Below are 6000 nucleotides of genomic sequence, written 5' to 3'. Positions count from 1 at the left end.
GGCCTCTATCTGCTACGTTAACCCATGGAGCATATAACAAATTTCAGTCAGCTAGTGTTTTCTTCAGGGGGGCCCATAATTTGGAGGAAGAGTGGAACTGCCAGTTCAGGATCCGCTGAAGAGCAACTGCGCTGTAATAGAGTTTTATGTGAGGAACTCCAAGGCCTCCTAACCGTTCAGGGTTTTTTCAGTATGGTCATGGCTACTCATGGTCTTCTGCCATTGCAAACAAACATTATGAATAAGTGTTGAAGCTCAAGAAAGAAGCATCTAGGCAGGGGAACAGGCACCATCTGCAGGAAAAATAAGATTCTGGGTAGAATGGTCATCTTAATTATATTGGTTCGACCTAACCAAGTAAATGACACTTTGGTCCATGATTGGAGGTCAAAACAAATTCTGTTAAGCAAGAGATACTGAGATATAGTTGGTAACGTATAGGGATTGGGATTAACGTATTGGCTGGAGAGCTGCATCCCTGGCGTGAGCACACCCTGCAAATTCAGGGGTTTGGTGAAAGGTCGAACAGGCAAATGTCAAACAGGCATTCGTCCAACACTAGTACTGAGTCTATAAAGTTGAGTTGGTGAGAATTTGGAGCATAGAGGGTTGCGAGAGTGTATTTCGGTCCCTGTATGGTCCCTTTCAGAAAAACGTATCTACCCTGCGGGTCCGCATAGTGTTCCATGGGGTTTAAAGGGGCAGTTTTTATGTAGGGCAATAGCAGTACTCCAAGATTTCACTACTGGGGAGTTACTGAGAAACCATTAGGAGTAAAGATGGGTGGGGAGTTTAGGGACAGTGGTGAAATGGGTTTCCTGCAGAAATATAACCTACGCCCTTAGCTGCTTCAACTCCAACAACAACCTGCTGCATTTGTTAGGAGAACAGAGACCACAAACGTTGTATAATACTACCTTAACTGTAGCCATGGGAAGAAAGGAGGTGGTTGTCCAAATGACCAAGTTGAGGCCTCCAGAAAGAGCGTGATGGGAAAAAAAAGATGCATCCTAGAAATACAAAAACAAAATGAGTAAATGACATACGGAAAAAACATATAGGTAAAAACTGATAAACAAACAAGGGGTAATCGACTGGAGTGGACCTTAGAGCGAGCAGGCAACCATGGTGGGGAGCCAGGGGTATTTGAATGTTCGTGGAGAGACACCAGTCTTGGAAATCCACAGGATCAAGGCCCAGTTGGGAAAGGAAATGTGGGAAGTCATCCTTGGTGCATAAAATAATGAACTGACCGTCTTTCTGGGCCTGGAGGCTAAAGGGGAACCTCCACATGTAGGTAACCTCAACCTTGGTTAGCACCTCCAGTAGGTGGCAAAAAGATCTATGTTGCATTAAGATGCAACTGGATAGATCTTGATAGAAGAAGAGGAGTGTGCCATTGAAGTCGAAGAAAGGCCTTTTCCTAATTTTTTGCATGATACGCTCATTAAGGGTATATTTGTGCAGCTTGCATATTATGTCTCCAGGGTTATTTGGGTCTTGTGAGGGAGGGTGAAGAGCCTGATGCCTTCTGTCAATTTCCACTGGGTCTGTAGATGAGAGACCCAGTATTTCCCAGAAAATGCCCTGAAGGGTCGGAACAATATCTCTGGCTGCTGTAGTCTCGGGCAACCCTCTAATCAGGATGTTAGCCTGGCGGCTACAGTTTCCATAGTCCCGACCTCCTTTTAAAAAGCCAGTTGCCTGGCTGCGAATAGCTTCAAAAATTAAGTTAGTAACCTGATATAAATGTCCAGCAAGGGAAGGCATACTGGTCAGCATTGGTGGAACCATTAAAGTGACACTAATTGGTATCCTTTTTCTGCAACAATAATCCCTACACATTCTCTATTTTTCATGAAATGGTTTCTTACTGTGTTTTTTTTTCTTCCTTGTAATGTCCTCAGTGAACTCCCAAACCTCTCCTTTTACCCCTTACTTGCATTTGTTTGGAATAAAAAGTAAGGTATGTCAGTCGTATGTGCACTGCTTATGCATACTAAAAATAGCCTCTAGCTCAGGGGTCTCAAACTGGTGGCCCACCAGCTGTTGCAAAACTACAAGTCCCATCATGCCTCTGCCTGTGGGAGTCATGCTTGTAACTGTCAGCCTAGCAATGCCTCATGGGACTTGTAGTTTTGCAATAGCTGGAGGGCCGCCAGTTTGAGACCCCTGCTCTAGCTCATCTCAGGAGGGAACAAGAGAAGGTGGCTATGTTTCTACATATGATTGGTCCATGGATAATGAATGTAGCCACCCTCTAACAGGAAATTGGTTTACAGCAACACAAAAATGAGATGGAGATTTTGAGGAGCCTGAGAGCAAAAGAAAGGCAATAGAAGGTACTTTTTGAGTAAATAATATATGCTTGTATATATATTTATTAAACCAAAGTTTAGTGTAATTTTAATGAATTTTCATTAGCATAAGAGCCACAGGATAGACATGTCTAGAGTACAGTAGTAAGCAGTTGCTGTCAGTGTATTTCTCTCAGCACAGGTTTCTTTTAAAATACATACAACTGGCGAATCCTGACTTAAGCAGGAGTCAAGGAGTATTCCTCTCTTCCCCATCCTCTCTGCCCACCCCCTTTTTTTTGTACTGGCTGAGCTAAGCTCCTGGGAAGCCCTATTGATAGGGAGGCCCAATAGGTTAGTGTCTCTAACCCCTCCATAATAGAAATCCCCTCTAGGGCTTCCCCCCCTCCTCATATGTGTTACCTATCCCTTCCAGGAGTATGGTACCAAACATCCCCTTTTTTTTCCTTTTTATCTGTAGTGACAACAATGTTCCATGTCGATCCCATATGGGCAGTATTTTGCTGGCCCCCACCTATGTGTCATTGCATTTAATATTGCATTGTATATTGTCATTTCTATGTACCTGCAAGGGTTAGGGGCATAGACTCACTATTCCTCTACTTTACCTCTACCTCAGCTCAGCATTTGTACTCTTTTAAAATATGATACTCGGCTATATATCTCTGACTTTGTATTTTGGCATTGTACTGTTTGGAAAAAATGTATATGTCCTATGTCTGACACTTATTCCCAATAAAATGTTTTTGGATAAAAAAAATATGATTTTCTTTTTAAAGTTGGAGTTTTTAAGATCTTTTTAGATGATCAATGTCTAAAGTGCATCACACATGCTACATTATGACTATTCAGTCTCCTTTAGATCTACCAACAACTATGCAGTGCAAGGGATTGGCTTTAAGTTACATCCTGATTGGATATAAGTTGATTGGATAGTTTAGTTATGTCCTCAGATTGTCAGTAACACGTGTGGTGGGTTTGTAGTATACACTCTTTCACACCCTTTGTGGATTTACAATAGCATCTCACAAGCTGTATTGTTCTTTTTTTATTTATTAGGCAATGAATGGCGCCGTATTATTATGTTTTGCAAACAGTTAATACAGAAAGTATGACTTCCATCAACTTTTGGCATGATCTTTTTGGGATGGGTTTATTTTTCCATTTTATAACAATATATATTGATGATAACATTTAATGAATGAAAGGAAATCTGTCACTAACTCAAGCTCTCCTGTCAGAAGGCTGTAATGGAAGCAGTCATCCTCTGACTGACAGACTGTATACTAGTTGCCCAGAAGAGACATAACTTGAAACGAAGCTAAATAAGCTAATCTTATTTCTGAGGTCCTAGTATGCAAAGGCAGCTTCAATCAAAGACCTCTGAGACACGTACTAAGCTTCATGACAGATACTCTTCAAAGTGATAAAATTCTTAGTGATGATTCTTCCTCTCCACTTCCCCATGTCTTTCTCTTATTATTCACCCCCCCCCCCTTTCAATGAGTTTATTATATCTGTGTTCACCTTTCATCTGCAGTTATGTACAGATAAAAGAAGTTAAACAAGTTGGTAACATGCAAACACACATCTTTCCATCTGATATAAATAAAGCTCATAAAAACTGTTCCATAAGAAAATGGGCATTGCCATTATTGTACAGTCTCTGCAAAATGGCATGGTGAGGCTAGATAATCACTATTTGATCAAAATAAATACCAACAATTGATTTCTGCCTAAACAACAAACTGAAAGTCTGCACCCTCCACCATGGATTTATAGTTACCCACTGTCACGGAACGCCCCACACTCCGATTGAGTGCTTCCGTCAGTATACCACTTCCTTGTAGTCTGGATAAAGATATCAGATATTCCAAACACTTCCAAGCACGAAACAAGGCGACACTTGCTTCACTGCTAACATGGACTGACTCTTTATTTGAGATCTCACACAAAATGTATACAGCAGGATGACTCAAAGCTAACCTAATTAACATGAGCTAATTATCTAATCCTTTATACAGCCTAGGTGACTGAGACATGACCTTTTGCCCAGACTTGTGGTCACAGAGCTTCACACAGTAACAGAGTTAATTAACACAAACAACAAAGGGTGAAAAGACTCTTAGAGCCACACTAGACTTATTTACAATTAACACATTATAGCAGACAACAGACAGGTAGCTGGAATTGATCACATTAGCATTTAACAGTAGGAGTCCCAATGGTATGAATCAGTCACTATTCTAATATGGCATATAAAGGGTTCCCAGAGTCTTGTGTCTTGGGGGGACATGGAGCTGAATCCAAAGTAACACCAACCCCAGGGTCCCCAGGCATACAGCTCACAGAGAGCACCATTCCCCCAAATGCCAGGGCCCATAATCGGTGGGCAAGAGGCTTGCGTTCAGTCCCCTCCAATAGCCTCTGTCCTGGGTGAGTCTGTCACACCCACAACCCCTGGGTTAACAACCCCACATGCATTCCTCCCTTGTCCACTGCCACTAACAGGATATTCCCCAGGCTTAGTAGTATGCATGCACCCCAAAACTCTTGGCCCCATATCCTAGCTTCAAAGAAAATGCTCTCCCTTTGTGTACCTATGATTGCTCACCCCAGTTATCCTGCACAACACATGATGATGTGCAGTCCACACACCAAAATAAGCCTAGGAGTGACAAGCACCTACAATCTTTAACCACTTCAATACTGGGCACATTCACCCCCTTCCTGCCCAGGCCGATTTTCAGCTTTCAGTGCTGTTGCAATTTGAATGACAATTGCGTGGTCATGCAACACTGTACCCATATTAAATTTGTATTATTTTTTGAGACAGACAGAGCTTTCTTTTGGTGGTATTTAATCACCACAGTTTTTTTTATTTATTGTTAAACAAACAAAAAAAGACAGAAAAGTTTGAAATAAAAATGTTTTTCTTAGTTTCTGTTATTAAATTTTGCAAATAAGTAATTTTTCTTCTTCACTGATGTGCGCTGATGAGGCTGCACTGATGGGCACTGACATGCTGCACTGATGAGCACTGATGAGGCTGCACTGAAAGGCACTGTTGGTCACTGATGAGGGCAATGATGAGGATGCACTGATAGGCACTGGTGATCCGGAATTGATGGGTAATGATGAGGCAGCACTGATGAGGCTGCACTGATGAGGCAGCACTGATATATACTAATAGGTGGCACTGATGAGGTGGTACTGATGGGTTCTGATAGGTGAAACTGATGGGCACTGATAGGCGGCAACGATGGGCACTAATAGATGGCAATGATGGGCACTGATAGGCAGCACTGATGGGCACTGATAGGTGGCACTGATGGGCACTGATAGGTGGCACTGATGAGGTGGGAATGATGGGAACTGATAGGCAGTGTTGATGGGCACTGATAGGCAGCACTGATGGGGCTGCACTGGTAATAAGGACACTGATGATCAGTGCCTTGATTATCAGTATAAACAGTGTTCTGGCAGCCTTGCCGTTTATTGGCACATCTTAACTCACACAGACACAGGGCATGAGGAAAGGACTGCTAACAGCCAGCAAGTTTGTTTACATGTGATCGGCTGTGATTGGACATAGCTGATAACATGGTAAAGGTCCGCTGTGATTGGTCCTTTACCCCAATCTGTGATCAGCTGTGTCCACAGTCACAGAGCGTGCTTCAGG

Source organism: Aquarana catesbeiana, linkage group LG02 (genome assembly GCF_042186555.1).
Source record: "Aquarana catesbeiana isolate 2022-GZ linkage group LG02, ASM4218655v1, whole genome shotgun sequence".
Classification (NCBI taxonomy): domain Eukaryota; kingdom Metazoa; phylum Chordata; class Amphibia; order Anura; family Ranidae; genus Aquarana; species Aquarana catesbeiana.
Note: the sequence above shows the minus strand (reverse complement) of the source record.